General features: G+C 33.2%; 1 long non-coding RNA gene across 3 annotated transcripts in view; it reads left to right on the plus strand.

The window, feature by feature from the left end:
* LOC120525786 overlaps nucleotides 1-23667 on the plus strand; it is a 314026-nt gene that overhangs the window by 232574 nt on the left and 57785 nt on the right. For 2 of the 3 annotated variants that reach the window (XR_005633016.1, XR_005633017.1), the window contains one exon: nucleotides 13174-13260. The exons of the other annotated variant lie outside the window; for it this stretch is intronic. This is a non-coding gene — a long non-coding RNA (uncharacterized LOC120525786). The remainder of the gene's footprint in view (nucleotides 1-13173; nucleotides 13261-23667) is intronic. 3 annotated transcript variants of the gene reach the window in all.

Raw genomic sequence — 23667 nt, forward strand, 5'->3', positions numbered from 1 at the left:
TCTGCAAGATTCATCATTTTTGGGAAAGTTTTTCCTGATCAGTAATTAAGTTACCATTATATGAAAGTTTGACAACAACTATCTAACATGAAATGTCTGGACATCACTGTAGTCTGTGAAGCACATACTAAAACCAGTTTTTAAATTAGTACATGGGTGAGTGAAGAAGCATGAAGCAGTTAAGCCTGTCTGTCAAAATAGTGCCAAATGGCTACCCTATTTAAGCATAGCATAACATAGCATTGCACCAGTTAAAATACTATAGTAGAAAACTGTGTGATTAATAACAATAGGTAAATTAATGATATGGCTCAGTACTGTTTACTTACATCAGTAAGTTTTAACAGAATATTCTGCTAATGAAACTAAATGCTACTAACTGCAAATTTAGCACAATTAGGTGTACATTAATTTAGTTAAACTGCAAAGGGAATTTCTGTGTAAAGAAAGGTGTTGCATGGTTTTGATGTGCTTGTTTGAAAGAGGCAGTCAGGAGGTAAATAAAACTTATTTGGCTTAAGCTGCCATTATCACTTGGCCACAAATTACCAAAAATCATTTATTAATGCCTTTGCTAAATGTATGACGTGTAATTGGTGCGTAGGTGGGGATTTACCTGATGACTGTCTGCGGAGTCCCATACAATAACCCCAACAACACCTCATGCTTTCACAAGCTAAATGAAGTGCTACTCTGACAACATATTCTGTACACAACTAGGACATCGGATTGCTCTTGTAGATTTCAGTTACATTCATTCAACAGCTGTTCTTCTTCAAAAGATATTACTCACAGTAATTTATTTGCACTCATGCCATAGATCAATTTGATTAATGAAATGCTGAACCGTTGGAAGTAAAAAATAAATTTCTATTATACATTGGCTTGATCAGACAATAAGAGTTATTGATTTTCATGTTGGGTGTTTTTTTTATAAGTATTTCATCTTTGAAATATTCAAAATTTAGTGAGCAGTTTTATTAAGAAAGATATTCATATTTATTTAGTAGCTTGTGTTATATATTTTTTCATTTGTAGTTTTTTTTTTTTTAATTCTTTATTGGTTTATGCTTAACCAAAAATTGCATTAGGATATTTTTTTGGTATTTCTTTTCTTCTGGCATGATGTCACAAAACAAACCTGGCTGTTTTAGTATAAATAAAGCGCGTTTCTCTTCATCTTCAACTAAACTGATTCACTAATTGTTGGTATGAGCCTTTTGGTCTTGAACTTTTCAAATTTCTTGTGTTTCATTTTTACACTCTGTTTTATAGTTCTTTTTAAATTATGTTAAATTAATATACATTACTACAGTTTCAAATTATTACGGTTTGTATGCATTTTCTCTGGCCAATCCACCTACACCCCTACATCCCTGCATTTACATTTCAAGTCTGTTAGCAAATCTAAATTTACCCCATGTGACGTAGTATGTAACTATGCCTTTTGATGAACTGGTGCTTTGAACATACTTGGATCTTCTCAACATGATCCAGAAGTGCGTTAAGCAAATTTAATAGAACATGGGCAGATGATAAATAATAAATAAATGAATGAATGAAATAAATAAATTTATTAATACACTTAAATAACTAATGCATGCTTTAACAACAAATAAACATGTACGGCATTTAAGGGTATTTGAGTTTCAAATTCAGTATGCAAGAGAAATTATGTACAGCCAAAGTATGTATTAAACCTCCAAATGATTACTACAAACATGTTACATGTAACATTTACAGTATATTTACTGCAGGAAGTCATTTTTGACTTTACTAAGCTTTTTTACAAAGAATTAATGATGTATTTTTTAAATACAAACAGTAACTCTGCTTTATGGCTGGTACAGAATGGTCAGAAACACATGCTAAACTAGGCTATAAAATAAATCTGATCTTACAAAGGTATGAGACAAAAATCAAGATCTAACAAATATATAATGTATCTAATCTTTTGCCCTTTCAGTTAGCCTAGTGGTCTTTAGGTGTTTTTGCTGTGTTTTTCTTTCATGAGCACCACAGTGCTGCAGTGATTAAAGAACCTTTCATTTAAATGCCTTGACTTGGCAATGGTCAGTATTGAATTTGCATGTTCTTTGTTCATTTGTGTGCATTTTCTGAGATTCCTCCAGAGGCTTGGGTGTTGTGTTGTTTAACATAACATTAAGTGTGACATGACTGAATGTGCTCTGCTGTGCTTTGAGCCCAGTGCTGCTAGACCTCATCATCCTGTGATGGATTAATCAGGTTCAGAAAGTATCTTTGCTACTCAGTTCAGTTTAACATTGAAGTGTTTAAAGCTTTTGACTTCAAGCCCTGAGGTTGTGGGTTCAAATCCAACTACCATGAGCAAGTCACTTGTCCTGCCTGTGCTCCAATTGGAATTGTATCATACATGTTGTATGTCGCCTTGGATAAAGGTGTCAGCCAAATAAGTAAAATGTAAATGTAATATAAGGGTAGTATGGTTGTACAAATGATATAAACATATATTACAGTTGTATTTACTATGAATCTTTTCTGCAGTACAGTGAACTTAGTGAACTGATGAATGAGTAGGGGATTTTAGGATCCAGATGCAGCACAGCAACAGTGTTTCTTCAGTCAAATTATTAGGAATTGACCCTATAATCATGGCTGGGATTAATGAAGTCTAATAATGTGTGGAAGAATAAGGCAATGAAATTACAAGGTTTTAGTGTTCTTAAACCTAAATGAATATATGTGGAGATTTCACATAATTTTGAGGTATGCGTTGGTAGGTCTCAGATATCTCACACTTTACACACAATAAAGTGTGTAAGGAAGAACTGGTTTTCTGAGATGTTAAGCTTTAGGAATGTTTAATGCTCATTTAAAAAGTTACTCTATAAACTAAGAATAATTTAAAACAGTGCTATTACTTTGACCCTGTGATTCTGATTTATTCAAACAGAGGATAGATTATTAAGGAAAATATGTAGACCTTATCTGTAGTAAACATTTTTTTAGAATCTGCTGTAACTAATACAGATTGATGCCCATTAGGCAACAGCCATGTGTTCCTCTGACTGTAAACAAATTGATTTCATTCTATTCCTCCTCCTCCTGTGTTTAATTTCAGTGGTAGGTACAAAACTAAAGCTAACCATGGAGTTCAGAGCAATCTGAACATTGTGATATATCCAGGCTCAAATTTAAACCTTTTCAGACAGACACATAAGAATCCCAATAAGACTAGCAACTAAATTAATCATTACCTTCTCACTTTCAACATGATTTTTTTTTTTTTGCTTGAGTAAATCAAGTAGGCACTTTTCTTTCCTTTTTGCTATATAACAGTGCATATATTTTAATGTATAGAAAATAAAATCCAATACATATTTAAGTGATAATGTAATTTAATATTCATACTTCATTTATGTCCAGAATTTATACCTGTTTTGGCCATTCAAGTTTAATTTGTTCAAAGCATTGTTTTCAAATTCTCTACCTGTAAGCTCTTTTCCTGTCTGTAGGTGGAGATATTAATAAAGCAATGAATCAGACTTGTTTTAGACAAGGCCCAGGATGCAAACATTGAAAGCTTCACAGATGGTGTCACTTAGAACTAATCTGGTGAATTTGGCTTTATTATTATTATATCAGAGAATCCTTAGGATGATTCAAATAAGGTTTTGAATAAATATTGGTCAGAAGTCAAATCCTTTTTAACAATAACAGCATTCTTTGATTACATTTAGGTCTGCAAAGAAGTCTTTACATGGTATCATTAGCATGTTATTTTCAAACATAGTTGCTCTCAGTCAAAGCTGCTTTTGTAGCACTGTAAAGATAAACTGATAACTATATTAATATTTAATTACAATATCTGAGTCATCCATTTAAAGTTAGAGTCTCAGTTTTTCTAGCATATAGAAAATGGCAAAAAAGGTGAAAATATTTATGTTCAGGTTGAGTGAGTTAAACTTTTGATAAATGCACATCATCAACTGTAATTTACATTTTCTTCAGAAATAGTTTACTTTTTAAAAGGCGTTCAGTCAATGAAATGCATATATATTACAAACACACACACACAATAGAAAAAAAAATCATTTTACTGTATGCATTTTTGCCTCTCCACCACCCATCCTACCATATTTAAGGCCTTAGAAATGTACTATCCTCATTAAGTTGTTTTTTGTTTTAATTTGACATAATTATCCATTTTTTTCACATGCTAGACTACAGTATAAAGAACACAATTTGAGATAATTTTCTTTTTATTGCACTCTACAACAAACTGCCATTACTTAGTTAAATTGTATGCTGTCTTTTATTTAATTAAATATTTTTGTTGTTTTTTAGTCATTAATGATAATTTCAAAATAACATAATATTTTATGCAAAAGTAATGTTTTTCAGTACATCTAAAGTGTTTTATACATTGCATATCTGAAAAATACAAATTGTAAGTTTAGGAAAGATATCTTGCATGCAGATATTGACAGTTCAAATACGTCAGTTGAAAAAGCTAAGTCAATATAGCATTTACTGGTTTAAAATTCTGGAGGATGGTGCAGGTCTATTTTCTTTTTATGAATCACTAACATACCACAGTTCCACTGTGGTTTTAAGAAATTAATTTGCTCAAGGTTTTCACTTATTTCATTCTTACTCATTGGAAAAATGGTAAATATTAGACAAAGATTCAAAGTAGTTTTATTTTAACATGCACATCTTTGTGTGTGTGTGTGTTTATTTGCATACTGAATATCTGTTGATGGATGAAAACCCTGATTGATAGGTTTTAAGTAGACAAAGTAACGATCTATGTTAATGTATGTGAGAATCTGAACATTAGTTGAGAAATGAGAACAGACTGATTTAGCTACAAAAACACAATGCAAATTTAGTCTTGCTGTGGTTACTTAATGTCATTAAAAAGTATAAAAAAAGACATTTGGACATGTGTAATGACAATTTAACTGCATGAAATGAAAAAGTTGCCAATTCTGCAATATGTTTGGAGGATTAACAGTATACAATGAAGCCATAGACAGGGTCTATTCACATTCCTGCATGTAGAAGTTCTGATGAATCTTTTGTTCATTGTGAAGGTGAAAACAAATTGTTTGATAAAGCTTTGAGGCAATACTGTTTCTTTATTACATAAATAAGTGCATTAATGTGAATTGTTTTAGTAATTATTGAGTTTGTCTTTTGTGCTTAGAGGTTTTATTTGACTTATTGTACTTTTACATAATAGACATGTAACAGTCAGTATTCTTGATTGACATACATAATTGCTTATTAATGATATACCATTTGTCAGGTCATAGGCATACTGAAATTTAAAATCTTGGTGTCAGGATTCATTTTGACATATGTTAACAATTTATTAGAATGGTGGAAATAATTCTGTGGCTCTCATAAACTAATTTCAAACATTTCATGGTTTAAAGCTTCAAATTTACCACATGAAGAATTTAAATTCTGAAATTTATTTAGTCATTATAATATTTAGGTTCAGTTTAAAATACATACCTGTAGTTGTTTTAATAAAATACATACAATAATCTTCCATGATTATGGTTGTGAAATTATACAGGTAAAAGAAAAAAAATAACATAAGTTATCCTAATAGTAATTCCAGACAAAGTAACAGGTATTTAAGAAAGCATATAAACAGAAACTACAGGTACTAAATGTAACTTTTAAACAGCATTTTCTTAAAAAAAAATGTAGTCCTTTAAATTTGATTTTCAAACAATTGTATTTCTGTTGGTTTTGCTTTTTATAGGCCTTTTTTCTCTGTGCGTGGTCTCAATTTATTTACTAAAAATGTTCAACGCCATATAGACAGTCAACCTTTACAAATTAGTTTTTTTCAAAATTTTAAAATGTGTCTTTTAGTTCTCATTAATGCAGTTGACACATGCTGTCTGTGTGTAAATTTGAAACTTTACACCCATATTCTTTTCACCATAATCACCATCATTTTCAAAATATCTGCTCCACAGATTTTACCATACCCTGTGTAAGCATCCTGTAGGGTCAGATAAAGCAGTTAGATAGAGGTACAAATAAAACAGTGTCCTTTATAAAGAAAGGAAGATCATTTATTTTATTTCTGTAAACATATCATCTTGATCTCTTATGTAAAAACATGGACGTCAAATTGTTTAAATTGTTACTGACTAAAAATAAACTTTTGATTTAACGTTTAGCTTTTCCTTGAATATACAAGTATTTGAAATATACAAAATTAACATTGCCTCATGACAGTGGGTCGGCCCTCTATTCACTTGCTCTGTATATCTTCATCTGACCACCCAGGCCATGGTGGCCTTTTGATATGATACTATTCACAGTTTGTGCTATTGCCCTTCATCTACCATAATAATAATGACCACTGTCTGCTGTGTTAGTGTGTGTGAAGGTTCACTCTGGAGGTGTTATTAATGTGTTTTCTTTTTCTTCTGTGAGAGCTGCTTGAATTTAGATACTTTGAAGGAAGGCCTGAGGCCTGAAGTGTATATCTTTTGCATCTGTCATTTTTTTTAAGGTTTAACATACAGAGCCATATATAAACAGTTTTTTTTAATTAACTCCACGTCTGTTTAACAATAAAGTGCCGAATGCACCCCCTGTGCTATTCTAATATTAAATTCTGGGTTTTGAAATTGTTTACAAGAATAGATAAGTAAAAGTTCCACTATTTTAAAAAGGTAACTTAAGACTTGGACACATAGCAGGAAAACAAATAAACCCACACTAATTTGACAATTGTAGCAAACGTTTTAACGTAACTTTAAAAAGGCATTGAGCGAAGATAAAGGTGAATGAGTACAATGAATCAGTATTTATATCAATTATTCGTGTTGATTCTTTATTGCCTTAGCAAAAGTGCCATGATGGTACTGAAAGAGTGGATAACTGTACAATCCTAATTTACTTCACAAAACTAATAATTAAGGACTAAAGTCTTGCTGCTTATGTTTTTAGAAACTTTAACTGGGAAATGTTGATTATCTGGTGCAACAAATATGTTTCCAAAAATTTTCTAACATTATATTTTAGTACACTATTGACAAAAATGTGCACTTTACTGTATTTGTAGGGAAGTTGTTATAAGAGCTTTGTAAAAAAAAAAAAACTCCTTGGCAGGTGAGGTCAATGATCAGGACGTATGCAGATTGTATTTTAAAACCATACATAGATAATGCATATGAAAATTATAGGCTGTTTAAATGTCATTTCTTTAAATTGTAGAGTAGCCACATCTAATATTAAATAAAAAAAAATCTAACTGTTTTCTGTGAAAACCACAGCCTCTTCTCAGTTTTGTTTTCAGCTGTCTTCTGATAGGGAAGCTTTTTTCTTTCATCTGAGTAAAAATTTCCTCAAATTAGCAGTATTTTAGTAAGTATTGCCATCATTTAGCATGTAATGATTTATAGACTTTATTTTTACTTCATTCTGACATTTAAGTATGGTGTGCCATATTTACTAAACATATTTACTGTTCTTTTAAACTTCATGAGAAAATTCCCACAACTTAATGCAGTTGTTTGTATCTTCATTCTATTTATTTTTAAGTGTTGTTAAATAGAACAATTTTATAAATATTTCTAAGACATAATTGGTTTCATTTAAAAATCTGTTGCAGATAGCCTATGCTTCTGCAAGGCTGGACTGTATGTGACACTAAATAAAGAAGAAAAAAGTGTAAAGAGGTAAATATTCAATAGTATCATGATTAAAGTTTTTTACAAACTTTTCACATTTACTTATTTAATATAAATATGAAAAACAACATTGACATTCTTGCATGTTGTTAAAAGTAAAATCCATTTGTTGATAGATTTTGAGCAGTTTTTTTTTGTGATGTTGATCAGTACAGTTTAACAACATTAGCATGTGACAATCAAAAGATCAAAAACTGTTGATTAAAGACACATCTAAAAACAGGGTATGTAGGCTTTTACATGTGTTCAGTTGTCAGCAATCAAAAAATAAGGTAAAATGATTATGTTAGTGATGCATTTGTGAGAAGGTCAAAATGAATATATGTGGTTAATATCAAAAAAGAAAAAAATAAGACTTGGGAGACTTGGACACCCACTTGTGGTTAGAGAAACTTGCAAAACAACACAGGCATCTGATACTATGCACCCAGCTGAAAGTCTAATATGACAGTAAAATGTGTATGTGTGTGTGTGTCTCTCTCTCTCTCTCTGTGTCTTTTTTATAGACATCGTATGCTGGCTGCAAAAAAGTAGAAAACATTTCCAAAAAAGATTCACTAATGATTTGTTGTTTACCTCATGAAGCTCAAAACAAGAACATTAATATAATATAAGAAAGTTGTAAAATCAAGCCACACTTGAGCAGACACTTGGAATTTAAGTGCAGTATTTCATTGTCCATGTCAGTACTTATTTACAGATAAACTGCAGTTTTCTGTATATACAAAAATGTATACAAATATATATGAACAGGAATTCCTTAAAGATATTTATTTTTGTAATGATTTTATTTGAAGTACAAAAAAAGTATAAAAATTAAAACTTTTCTGAATATGAGATGATCTGAATATCAGAACTGAGATGGTGCCTATAGTGTATATAATATAATATAATATAATATAATATAATATATATACATCAAACAGTAAATAACTGTATATTTTATATATATATATATATTTATTATTATATAGCTTTTATATTATATATGTAGTTATTATACTATATATATTTGTGTGGGTGTGTGTGTTAAAAATAAGTGAAAGTCAATATGTACAAAAAGTGAGAAATGTGACATTTTATTTGTTGGACCTTTCTCATGTGCCAGAACATTGCATTTATAACTCTTTTTAATTTTCAATTTGGAATTAACTCTCATCTAGTCTTTTCTGTTTAGATGTCCTCAGAAAAAATTAAAAGTGACACTAAAGTTTGAGAGAGCTATAAAATCTTAAAAGATAAACTCAGATTATAAGGAAATTGATTTTCTGCCAATATTCACCATAATTGGTTCTTTTGTACTTTTATACTTGTACATTGTGTACTACCATGTTTATACTTTCATATTTGTGAACAATTTGTGGTTTTGATTGGACATTTGGTTTTTAAGAAATGGGTTAAATTGTTTTTAAATTCTAAAGCAGGAGCTTTATTATGTGTTAGAACCTTGTGTTCAGTAGTTTCATAACATGTCATGTCTGTGTAAGTTTTCACTGTGTGGGTTTAGAGAGAGATAATATTAAATTCTGAAAAGATCCTCCTACAGTTTTTGTTACTTTTATCAAAATAGATGAAAGCAATGTGCTGTAAAATAGTATTTGCCTTGTGTAAAAGAAAATATTAAAAACAATGCTGTGTTTGAGAAAACTTTACATAGTTTTTATTTCTTCACAAGCATTTTATTTTGACTTGCTGCTCCTGGTAGCAGTTTCACATAAATCCCTAACACCTACTAAAGTGCAAGTGCAGTTTTTTTTTTTTTTCTTTTTTCATTTTGTATTACTTATCATTTGCGTGGTAGTTTCAGTGTTAATTTCAGAAGTTTACTTATGACCTCATTTTTTAAGTATTTATATAATTCTAGTGCATATTCATTAAAGTAACAGTTTTCAGTTACAGATTTTGGTATTGAATACTCAATATGAATTTGAAAATAAAGTCTAAAAGCAAATTTGGTGTTTTTTTAGTTTCACATTTGATTGCTGAGATTCTGGGCTACAGTAGAGGGAGTCTATGTAGTTCATTTTTGTTATAATGGCAAATTAAGGCATCATTTTAATAGTTTTATACAGTCTTGTTTTCCTGCAATTTTTAATTATTAGGTTGACTTAGTATCTGATCACTTTGCAATTGTTTTGTTTGAGAATTCACAACCAAATATAATACATTGTTTGTTTTTGTGCAGATGTTATACTCTTAAGTCTGCTTGAGAAACAAATGCTGTGCCTCCAAAGCTTATGACTCGTAACCACATTGTTTTGTACTCATCATAGTGCAGATAAAAAAGGCAGATCATTTCTTAAGTATATTTTTAGTCTTGATTATGCATTTTAATGTATGTGCTTTAGTTTATACATGCATAATTTTCAAATGTAAATATGTTATTTAAAAATAAATGAAAAATTATGTTTATGGTATTTTTCAAAGAAACTAGCCAAAAGCATAGCCACTAAAATGTTTTTTCTCAACCATTTAAACCAAAATTCTACAATAGTCAAAATTCCACTACAAGTAAATGTTACACTATCCTTCTTAATTTATGATTGCTACCATGTGCTTCTTTAGTTATTCCCTTTTGTTAATGTCTAGACTAGTAAGGTGCTGCTGATTCATATTGAGGTGTTGAAAAAAGTAAATAGTTATCCCCTTTGAAAAGGTGTATTAGTGTAGAAATTGGGAGTTTGTTGATGCTTTGCTCTACTTATCTGATCTTTGTTTTTATATAAATAAATAAAATAAGTCATTCTGAAACTTGATGGCTTTGGTGATAATAAAATAGCAACCGAGGGGAAATTTTCTTCATTAAAATGTTCTTTCACAACCCACACTCAGTTTCGATAGGAAAATTGTTAACCTTTTCAGTAGCAGCAAATGCCTATGAAAATTTAATAGACCAGTACCAGCTCCTGTGTTTTTAGTGTTGCTTTATTTATTTGTTTGTTTGTTCTGCTTGGCTGAATTTTAAATGAATAAACAGAAATGACTTTTAACAGTTGAAATAGATAATTACTACTTACTGCATTATTAATTCATTTCAAGTTTAACAATATGAACATATACTGTATGCTGCACCTTTAGCCTTGTTTAAACCCTATCTATTTATTTCATATTCACATCTGCATTTTTTTAAGTGTAAACAGCTACTTTAAACTAATTTGCACAAACCTAACTCTGACAGTTTTAGTTTGCATTGCAAATTAAATCACATTTATTTGCATCTGTATTTACTGTTACTAAAACTGTTGTCTGCTGCCTTACAATTTCCATTAACTGCTATTAGGATTCACTGGCTTTGTCATCTTTTTCCCAGCTGGGCCAAAACCACATTTAAGCAACAGCTCCAACTCACACAGCATGAATTGTGAAAAGTGGAAAATACCCGTCAAAATGTGTGGGCATTGCTTTCTGGTTTCATTTATATTTGGGTTTGTTTAAAGCTGTTAATAGATATTTAACCATATGAATTAAGGTATTAATTTTGCTAGATTATTCTGATTAGCAGTAATAAAACAGTTGATAATAGTAATAATATTAGTCATCATTTTAAATTAAATTAAACACATACAAATTTTAAGCTGTAAAAGTTGACTATGTAATTATGAAATATTGTTATGTATATATTTACTCTGCATATATATATATATATATATATATATATATATATATATATACACACACATATATATGTATACAGTATATATACTCTGCTGTATATATATATATATATATATATATATATATATATATATACATACAGCATTTTTAATATAAAGGAACATATACATATATATGTACTTCATGTGGATTCAAAGTTACTGGTAAACTACTTTAAGTCTGTTACAGTTTGTTCTTTAGCTTTACTGTTTTTTTAATAATATACGAGCATTGCATGGCAGCTCACTTCCTGTTTGAATCTGTTTTGTTTACCATATTCTATTTTTAAACATTTTTATGCCAAGAAGTTGAATTGCACGGCAGGATTTTTTAAGTGTATGTACATTTACCTTGATAGAAAGATAAACAAAGATATTAGGATTTTTATATTTGAGTTTTGACCTAGATTTGGGTTTCCCTATTTTTTATGTTTTGAAGAGGTATAAGTTAGTGTGTCTTTGAGTATGTCCTTGAAAGATGTAATTACCTCTAAGTATGGATATTAGACATAATCTAAAAGAAAAAAGTAAAAATCTTTACATTGGTAAACATTTCACCATAAACTCCATCTGAAAGTCTGCATCAAAAGCTTGGGTGGTAAGAGAAACTTCACAAACAGTTTAGCTGTACAATCTAAATGTTTTCATCAGGGATGCATGTCATTCTATACAATAACTTTAATTGTACACTACCTACAATAAGAGTAGATTTTACACCAAAGAATAATGGAAGTGAATCACTTAGTTTTGGTGTTTCTTTTTTGCATGATGCCAGTGTTCAGATGTTCCATTTTTAGACTCATTATCTTATTTTTGAAATGAGTGTAAAAAGCCTGCTATGTAGGCTGTCCCTATATTTTAAAAGTCTTGACTCAAAAGTGGAAAATTTAAAACAGATATTTAAGCTATGAAAAATGATTGTGTATGAAAGAGAAACCATTTGTAAAAGAGATCTTAAGCAGATGTTAAATGACTCACAACAAAAAAGTTCAAGGGACAATTATTTTAATTTGTTAGTCATAAAAAATCAAGCCCTGGTCTATATGATGATTATTTTTACTACTTCTCTATTTGATGCTAAGTAATTTTTAAAGGTGCAAAAAGTATATTACTTTCTGATAAAAGGGTATCTTCTTAATATAAATAGAGTGACATAATGTTTTTATTCAGATGATGGGTATATAAGATGGAGTACAGTGTATATATTGAAGTTTGGGTTTATAATATATAAACATGCATTAAATAATTTCCCCAGTAATATTTGTATTTTTTCTGAAAAAGTGCAATGTCTTACTTTCTGAATTAAATGGCCATGTTATGTTCTATGCAGTTACCTGTAGTGTCCTACTTTGCAATATACTGTTTCCATCTTTGTTGGGTTTTTTTTTTTGCAATTGTAGAAAAAAATTACACTATACAGTTTTCTTGATATATATTTATTCTTAAGCAAAAAACAAGTCCTGCCTTTCTGTTAAAAATGTATATACTGTGTGTATGTGCATGCACAAGGACAGTAGCTTGTTTGTGTTTATAGACACAAAGTTCTTTCTTAATTTGCAGAGTACTATACATCTAAAAATAAATCTTTTTCACTAGTCACTGAAAGTAATACTACTATCTGTGTTTTAATGACTTTGAGACTTATTCATTTTCAGTTATTTTCCTACAATATTAGTGCTTAGATATGTGCCTTAGCACTGTTTCCTTCACAAACCTTGCAAACTAAAGAAATCAGTTTTTAGTTTAACTAGGTTTTACTGTACAAGAAACCCAATGATGATGAATTTATGTTTATGTTTTTGTAATAGGATTATGGAGACTTGAAACGGGAAGACACTTGGTTTAGAAGTTTCGAAATGGTGACTTCCAGATAATTATGTAAACTGGCATTGCTGGTGAGTGATGCATACAGTAAGCAGAAACTTGTCATATGCAAATAGAAGCTGCAGTTTCTGTCTCTAAAGCCATCAGGAAAAGAATGAACATTAAAAAAAACAAAAAAAAATAGAGCTTTTAACTTCCATTACGGTAAATATATACAGTACTTGTTTTCCCATGTGTGTTTTTTTGTTTATTTGTCATGAACTCTTTACATTTGCCAAGTCAGTGATAGTATATTGTTCTATAGTAAAAGTACAGCATTTGCCACAACCCCTATATGGTTATTTTACGAAGAATCCACAAATATGGGCACATAATAGCTATTTTTAAAGGTAGTCATTTTTATTTCTTAAAAATAATGTTTGCTGTGTATTTAAGGATTTTCCTTTGATTTTGCAATTTGGCTCTCTCTAAGTGTGTACAAGAGCCAGGCTGGTGAAGAACTAGCACCTTGTCTTGGCTATTTGCTGTTTTGTTCCCAGTGATTTTGGGATAAGATACCTTCAATTGAATTAAGCTGGAATGAGGATGATATGGTAAAAGATTTTTTACTATGTCTCACACATTTAACAGCATTTGTATCTGTTATAAATGTATTTAAAGGGGATAAAGTTGTATATGAGTTGGTTAAGGGGCAGGGTAGTCCTCTAAGGTTATATTTACATTGGAGACACAGCATTATTATTTTCACAAAGTGATTTAAACCCCTCCCAACTCAATGTGTACCTGTAACAACACTTTTATGAATAAAACTTTTAGAGGATGTATTTTCTTGCTTCCCTTACAGCACGAAAGATGCTTGTTGTAAGCAGAGAGTGTCATACATTGTTATGATTAAGGCACCACACAATAGAGAAACAGATGAGGACTCCGAAAAGTCTCACACAACAGGCCAGAACTTTTTGCTTCATTACAGGCCTTGCCTCAGGCAGGCCTGAATTTTAGGCAACTGACAGGCCTTTTCATACCCAAGCCTAAAATAAGACACACTCTTAAAAAACAATCAAAGTATACCAAAGCAATAGCAAGAATGCACTTCCAGGGAAATAAAGACCTTTGACAGAAGGACAAGGTCAATGCAGAATCTTTATAAATAGGGATGTTTATTTAAAAGTCTCCAAAAAGAAATATAAGACTTAAATGTAGAAAATAAGACAAAATGAATTTGCCTAAATACGCAATCTAGCACAAACAGGTCACGAAGCATAATCCAGTAATCAAAGCCAAGAACATTAGCAAATATATCTAAAAGCTAGAAAAATATTAATAGATTTTCACTCTATGAATATCAATCAATGAGCTGTATCCCATATGTATGGCTGAGGGTGTTACTTCAGTGGTGACATCAGTGTGGCCCCACCTCTTGGGATTGTTCCCACAAAACACATGAAAGACATATTGTGCAGGTTACTGTTAGAAATGTCTGCAAATCTGCCACAAATTAATATGTAGAAGAGGAAAATTGATGTGGTTTTCATCCTTTTTTTTTTTCTTGACTTGCCTTCTGTATCTCCTTCACTGCCTAGTCTAGCTGAGCACCTCAAAAGGCTTTGCTAAATGTGCCTTATAATATGTAAAAATCTTCCTCAAATGAGCACCATGTTACAATGTTTGATCCTGCACTGGTTTTGACGAAAGATCTCTTTATCTCCTGGTTTTGACTTTGGACTCTTTCTTTGGCCTACGAATCTCCTAGTCATTTTCATTTTTTTTACTGTCTGCTGTGACTGCTTGGATTGTCACAATGAATGACTCCAAAATGGACTGTACTTATTGTGACATTCAAGAATTACAGGGGAGAGTAGGGGACCTCCGTGATAGAAATCACTTTCAATTTGTATGATAATATGTTTGAAATTATCATAGATAGATAGATAGATAGATAGATAGATAGATAGATAGATAGATACTTTATTAATCCCAAGGGGAAATTCACATAATCCAGCAGCAGTATACTGATACAAAAAAACAATATTAAATTAAATAGTAATAAAAATGACAAATGAAGAAAATAAAAATAAAAAAGCAGACAATAACTTTGAGTAATGTTAGCATTTACTCCCCCGGGTGGAACTGAAGAGTCACATAGTGTGGGGGAGGAATGATCACCTCAGTCTGTCAGTGGAGCAAGACAGTGACAAAAGTCTGTCACTGAAGCTACTCCTCTGCCTGGAAATGACACTGTTCAGTGGATGCAGTGGATTATTCATGATTGACAGGAGTTTGCTTAGTGCCCGTCGCTCTGCCACAGATGTTAAACTGTCCAACTTTACTCCTAAAATAGAGCCTGCCTTCTTAACAAGTTTGTCCAGGCATGAGGCATTCTTCATCTTTATGCTGCCTCCCCAGCACACCACGGCGTAAAAGAGGGCACTCGCCACAACCGTCTGGTAGAACATCTGCAGCATCTTATTGCATCATATCGCTAATGGGTGAAATACTGCAGGAAATAAATAAGGAAAAGTATAAAAAGTTTAAAGAACCACAAGAGTTCCTAGAAAATAATAGGATACAACAATAGAAAAGAGAAAGTTATGTTTTAACTGTGGAAAATCAGAAAATTTGATGTTTTGTTTACCTTCTGAAGGGAATCATCTTGTGGCTCCAGTTTATGTGAAAGTTGGTGGGCCTTAGCATCCAAAATTTATACATGAATTTGGTATTAATTCCCACCTTAATAGATGGAAAATACGTCTTCATGTTAATTGATTCAGAAGCAGCAGAAAATTCCATTAGTTAAACCCTAATTAATAAACTGAAGTTATCCACAAATTCTTTGAAAACCTGTGGTTTTCTGGACTGTACTGTATCATTTCTCCGGAAACAGTATGAATGTGGGTTTTGCTTTAGGTGAAAATGTCTTTTTGTGTTATTCAGTCTTCTATTCCAAACTCATTTGTAATACTACCTATGCAAACACACTTTTGCCATGCTCAGAATTCTTTAATTTCCTAGATATGTTCAGTAAGGGTATATCTCTTAAGTTACCTCCACATCATAAATCTGACTCCACCATTGAACCCTTACCCAAAGGGAAGATTTATGGTTTATCTAAACCCGCACCAGAAGCCATGGAAAGTTAGGTTGTCCCTTTTAATACATATTTACACCTTAACTAAAACAGTTGCTTGATGACACATTCAATAAAGCAAAATTGAAAAGCAAGTTTCTTGGATCTGTGGTAGTTTAGGAGCTCCAGTCATCACTTTGTTCTCTTCTGAGTGAGACATGCCATTCCGGGAGTGACTCTCTTTTATAGTGGAGGGACCTCAGGGGGAGGAGTCAGTTTCCCTCTTTGGGCAGTTTCTCAGGGCTGTGGGAGAAAAGGGAGACTTTACTATCAGTGACCACATCCCCATATGCCCTGGAGTTGTAGTAGTTATCTCAGATGAGCCCAGAAGGCAAACCTCACCAAGCCTAGCTCCAAGTGGGTGTGTGGACCTAGTTGTGAGGTCATGTACCCAGGAGAGGGCATCCACGTGGACGGTCCCTTGCCAGTGCAGGTTTAAAAAAAAGGGAGTGACCCAAGGAATGGAGTCCCTATGTGTGCATAACCACTGGAGAGGGGCATTGTCCATCACAAGGGTGAACTTCCACCCAAGAAGTAAATACCTTAGTCAATGTCCATTTGATAGCAAGGGTACATCTTCCTCAAGATAATAGTATGGTCAGTGTGCCTCCAAAGAAAGAAAAGGAACCAACAGGTGTGCCCACTCTCTTTTGGGGCAGTGCTCTCAAAAATGAGCAAATGTAACTCAACATCATCTTGTGGATGCATTAGGACCAGCAAAACCTGTCCTTAAGGCATCTGGTGGACCTCAGCATCTTCACGCTGTGCCTCTGCCTCCAAAGGTCTGCTTGCTGGGTGGGCACTTGATGCTGCAGTTGTCTTACTTGGTCGGCCAAATCTTGCACAAGCTCCACAAGGTTAGCTGGGTCTGCCATCATCTGTCCCAAATCTATATCGGAGGAAAACCTCATCCGATGGCAAGGATAGTGAGAACTACTAAGATAAATGTAAGGTGACAAGTATTTAAAATTAGTTAGCCTCGCTTACTTTTGTTGAAAGAACTACTGTATAACATCTCATGGCGAGTTACAGTGAGTGAGTGGTTGTGGAAAACCATCTTAAACCTCATTTTTCAGATGCTATTTAATGCTGGACAGGTTACATCTGATACGATCAGATGGACTGCAAGAAGTAGGAGACTTATGTGAATAAAATATACTAAAAAGGCAAGCACATTACAATTAAACCTGAAATAAAGTGCTCAAAAAAATTAAAGGAACACTTTGAAAACACATCAGATCTCAATGGGAAAAAGAAATCCTCCTGGATATCTATACTGATATAGACTGGGTAATGTGCTAGGAAAGAAAGGATGCCACATCGTTTGATGGAAATGAAAATGATCAACTTACAGAGCCCTGAATTCAAAGACGCCCAAAAATCAGAGTGAAAAAATTATGTGGCAGGCTAGTCCATTTTGCCAAAATTTATTTGCAGCAACTCAAAATTGTACGCAGCACTTTGTATGGCCCCTGTGTTCTTGTATACATGCCTGACAACATCGCGGTGCATGCTTCTAATGAGATGACAGATGGTGTTGTGGGGGATCTCCTCCCAGATCTGGACCAGGGCATCACTGAGCTCCTGGACAGTCTGAGGTGCAACCTGGTGGCATTGGATGGACCAAAACATAATGTCCCAGAGGTGTTCTATTGGATTTAGGTCAGGAAAGTGTGGTGGCCAGTCAATGGTATCAATTCCTTCATCCTCCAGGAACTGCCTGCATACTCTCACCACATGAGGCCAGGAATTGTCGTGCACCAGGAGCCACTGTACCAGCATAGGGTCTGACAATGGGTCCAAGGATTTCATCCTGATACCTAATGGCAGCCAAGGTGCCTTTGTCAAGCCTGTAGCGGTCTGTGTGACCCTCCATGGATATGCCTCCCCAGACAATCATTAACCCACCACCAAACTGCTCATACTGAATGATGTTACAGGTAGCATAATGTTCTCCATGGCTTCTCCAGACCCTTTCACTTCTGTCACGTGCTCAGGGTGAACCTGCTCTCATCTGTAAAAAGCACAGGGCACCAGTGGTGCATCTGCCAATTCTGGTATTCTATGGCGAATGCCAATCGAGCTGCATGCTGCTGGGCAGTGAGCTCAGGGCCCATTAGAGGACATGGGGCCCTTGGGTCACCCTCATGAAGTCTTTCTGGTTGTTTGGTCAGAGACATTCACACCAGTGGCCTGCTGGAGGTCATTTTGTAGGGCTCTGGCAGTGCTCATCCTGTTCCTCCTTGCCCAAAGGAGCAGATACTGGTCCTGCTGATGGGTTATGGACCTTCTATGGCCCTCTCCAGCTCTCCTAGAGTAACTGCTTGTCTCCTAGAATCTCCTCCATGCCCTTGAGACTGTGCAGGGAGACACAGCAAACCTTCTGGCAATGACACGTATTGATGTGCCATCCTGGAGAAGTTGGACTACCTGTGCAACCTCTGTAGGGTCCAGGTATCGCCTCATGCTACCAGTAGTGACACTGACTGTAGCCAAATGCAAAACTAGTGAAGAAACAGTCAGAAAAGATGAGGAGGAAAAAATGTCAGTAGCCTCCACCTGTTAAACCATTCCTGTTTTGGGGGTCATCTCATTGTTGCCCCTCTAGTGCATCTGTTGTTAATTTCATTAACACCACAGCAGCTGAAACTGATTAACAACCCCCTCTGCTACTTAATTGACCAGATTAATATCCCATAAGTTTCATTGACTTTATGATATACTCTGATTAAAAAGTGTTCCTTTAATTCTTTTGAGCAGTATATGTGATCCAGACTTTAAAATGCAGTCTGAATTTAACCTTGCATATGCAACTTCCCATACAAACTTAATGGTTTACAAAAGAAAGCTTGCATATACTGTATTTACATTGACTCTGGCCCATCTGACCCATACATGCACAACATTTAGGAGAAACTGTGTAGTGACAACACTTGCATGCATAACAATTCATATCACGAGCCATTGTTATATTATGTGTTGACGTGACAAATATATTATGCCTCTAAAGTAATGTATTTGATATACAGACTCTATTTTATTTCCCTTTTTAAAGGGTGATTACTGCATATTTGCACTGAAGAAATTTTTTTTTTTTTGTCAGTTTATATCAAGCACATTATCACTTCTCAGGGAACTGGCCGACAGATCAGGAATATCTGTGTCAATCTTCACTCCATCATGCCTTCTGTGCTGGAAGCCATTAACTTCCAGTTTTCATATGATATTGGTGTGTGTACATACATAAAAAAAAGTTTTTACCAACATAAAAAAGAAATTTGAAACAGTGTCCAGTTCTTCTAACATAATCAGAGAACTTTACTGTACACATATTGCAATAAAGTCACCTTTTGTTAACAGTGACATTCCATTAATGCACAAGTCATCCAAATTTGACTGGCAATGGCCCGGATCTAACTGTGTTTCATGTGGACTGTACTATTCATTGTAATGTAATGTTATCATGAAAGTACATGTGCCAGAAGATAGTGGCTACCCACTAAGATGATGGTGCCTTACACCTTTCCCGGAACCCCAGAGAGCAGAGGAGAGGCGCTATAATGCTGTGCATGACCTTGTGGTCTTAATTGCACAGCACAATCAGATACTCTTGAATACAGGTGTGGGGGGTCTCGATATGTCAGGAGGTAGAGGCTGCTCTACCGGCCAATAAAGTTCTGCAGCCTCATGAATGCATATGTAAGGAGTTGATTAACATGCTCCATATATGATTGTTTCAGGGCGGTGTTTAAGATGTGCTGATGTATGGATATTTGATTGTGATTTATTAATGGTAAATTGCATTGAAATGTGCATAAGCCAGGTTTTATAAATCTGATTTTTTTTTTTTTTTAAATACGCACAGATTTTCACACTCAAACCCATGCAAAGGTTTATAAATTATACCCTTGGTTCTTTTTAATAACAAACATTCCTACCTTTTAAATAACGGCAGTGCAAAGACAAATATTACCAAATTCTTCACATATGTTCAATGTAATGTATAACCCCACAGCTACAGAGCTTCTTGAGGTCTTGCTGTTTTTGGATGCTGAAAAAGCCTTCAATAGAGTTGAATGGAGTTACAGCACTTGATCAGAGCACATTTGGATTTGAACTCAATATACTGAATGCACATAGGTTAAATTACTATACTCAAGCCCAGCAGCATCAGTGCAGTGACATAGTCTGATTATTTTATTTAACATTTTGGAACCAATTGAATTTTATCACTGATTTTATTTGTCATCTGTATCAATCCTCTTGCCATCTCCTTGTGTAACTGTTATAAATTTTGAAAATTTCTTGTTTTTTTATGTTCTTTATCTAATGTCTTTTTTGACATGAAGGTTTTGACTAATGATGATTGTGCACTCAAAAAGGTAAAACATGCTTTTTTCGACTTTAACATTTGGTTTCTGATTTACGCTGGATTCCATCTTCCGCTTCCTATTTAAATAAATCTTTGTGTCTTTTTTCTTTAAAGGCACAACAGTAACAACCATACTGTAGATTTAAGTAATTGTAAGGTAAACACTTAAACAAAGAATATTCCGTTTGCAGATATGATGGCTTTATATTACTGATTTACAATCATCACCTCCATTTGTGCAAAAGTACTGGAGGAGTTCTAAACTTTAGAAGAAGTTTGATGTTTTTAAATATGTTTTGAGTCTTTAATTTCTTTATAGTAACAACTGAACTGAATTGAATTGGATGAATTGGCCTTCTGTCTTGCCAGCTGTTGTAGAAATTTCTCTGATGGGGAGAGATACTGTAACTTACAGATCAATGTTTCCTTCTGTATTTGTTTATTTTCTTTCTTACTGTGAATGAATCAAATGCTGCAAAATGCATTGACACACTGTGAGAAAGAGTAATGCACTGTTATTTCATGGAAAATTTATCAACAATAAATTGCACTGGCTTAAGTTTAATAAAGTTTATGATTTATTAACGATTTTAAGCTACAGTGGTTAGTGCTGTTATCTCACAATGTCTGTGGCTCATATCCCATACACAGTCATCTTTCTATGTGGCGATTGTACATTACCACATATCTGTATGGGCTTTTCTCTTGGCACTTTCATTTTCATTGCATATCCCCAGAGACATGTTGTAGGTTAATCAGAGATTCAAGATTGACCCTGTGTTAGTGTATGTTTTTGAGTGGACCCTGCAGTTGACTGTCACTTTACCCATGGCTGTTTCCTTCTTTGTGTCCTGCCTGATGAGGTCTTGTCATCCCACAATCTCTGAATTGCATTAATTGGTTTAAGGACTTTATATAAAGTTAACGTTTTTGATTAGACTTACCATTAATATAAGGTATCTGTATGTATAATTACATGTTAAAAGTATGAATTTTATGAATTTCTGAACTTTAATTTATAAAAATAGTAAATAAAAGTGTATGGATAAGAAACTTATGAAAATATCAAGAAAAAGTGTATGGGAACAATATAACATCAGAATGACTTCATATGCTTTAGTTGAGGCACATGATGTCAGTGCAATTATTTTAACTGCACCTTTCACAATAGAAACTTGTCTAAAGCATCCAGATGATATTACCTAAATGAAAAACAACTGATTTTTGTTTTTTAACATTGAACATTTAATGCTAGCCGTATGACTTGCTTATGATCACATAAAGGGAATCTGAGGTTATAGCTCAACATATTTTTGTCACACTGCACTGCTGAGAAAAAAACAATCACTGTTTAATACACAAATATTGTAGCACTGTAAGATGTGTTATGTAATGCAGACATGCACTATGCAGTATATGCATTCTGCATATGTTTTATTCACCCTTATTGCTTTGTGTAGTCATTTGAATAGCAACTTAATGTATTTTTCCAGATAGCCCTATCTAAACTAAAGGATTGATTGACTGATACATGAGTCATGCTCCCACATTGTTTACAACACATATACTGTGTTATTTAGTACTGACAGGCTATATATCAGTAGGCTAAAAAGCTAAAGTTACTCTAGGTCTGTAATGTTACTGTAGTAATGAAAATGTAAAATCTGAAATTAGCTTTGATGGGATAAGAATGAGAAAGACAGCAATGGAATGCAATTTAAAAATCTTTTAAGTGTATGTGCTCTTAAATTATTCTAAACATACAGTAAATAGGAAGTACTACATTGCAGAATGAATCTTAGCCAAATCTATGTAAAGGGCACAGGTGCTAGTAAATATGTTGGTTTCACCAAGTTAAGAGAAACACTTTTACAGGTCACTTAAAATCATTTTTGACATCAATGCATTTTTTATGTTCCACATAACACTGGCAATAAAGATGTAGAGAAGTCATTTACTTTGCATGTATCTATTTTAATTTTCACAAATGGTGTTTTACGGTACATTTACTCACCACAGCAGCATTCTTCACTCTAAGAGTAGGTGTATGTGACCTTTCAGTTTTCTACAGCTTTTAGACTTTTTTAGTTTATGTAGAGAATATGTATCAGGTTAATCTTAGCCATAAAAAGCCATTTTATTCTTTACTGTTTACTTTAATAACCTATAAGTTTTCTTTTTTTCCTTTGCAGGATTTTTAGCTTCAGTCTTTGCATGTGATAATAAACATTTAAATATGTGATATTACACATATCATGATAATACACAATCAAATGTAACTTATAAAATTAATTTCAAATGTAACATGTTAAATTCATGATTTTAGCACAATTCTTGTTTATTATCACAGAACAAGGTATGCACTAGTATAATGCTCATTTTACAATGTAGTGGTATTCCACTCAGGGTTGGTTCTTATCTTGCACACAATGCTGCTAGAATATATGTACGTTAGAGAAGGTATGGAAGGATGAAGGGTTATATACAGCACTTAAACATCATTATTTACAATGGATAATAACTTCATTGCTATCTGAGCAGTCCCAGGCCACAGCTGATGCTCTTTGTAAAAGAAAGATACTCTGTAAGTTGAGGACTGACCACATATTAAAACAGAATTACACTCACTATTAATTAACTCATTTTAACATTACATTGCAGTCTCAGCACACAGTCAAATAAAGTACTTTAGGTGCAAAGACAATCACAAATTCAGGAAATAATCATATAATTATTCTTCTGCTACACACGTTTGTACTAACTACTTGGACCTTCTTTAATGTAAAAACAATGATGCTTCAGAATAAAAGAGATTCTTTGGTAAGTGAGGAGTCCATATGAGCATACATATTTACATGCAATTTCTAGAAAAAAGACAAGGTAAAACACACCTTGCCTTGTGATGATGGAAATAGAGACATGATAGAGGACATTTTCCATGTCCAGGATCCATAAATAGTAAAAGGTTGTGTGCTTGAT

This window comes from Polypterus senegalus, chromosome 3, assembly GCF_016835505.1.
Source record: "Polypterus senegalus isolate Bchr_013 chromosome 3, ASM1683550v1, whole genome shotgun sequence".
Lineage (NCBI taxonomy): Eukaryota > Metazoa > Chordata > Cladistia > Polypteriformes > Polypteridae > Polypterus > Polypterus senegalus.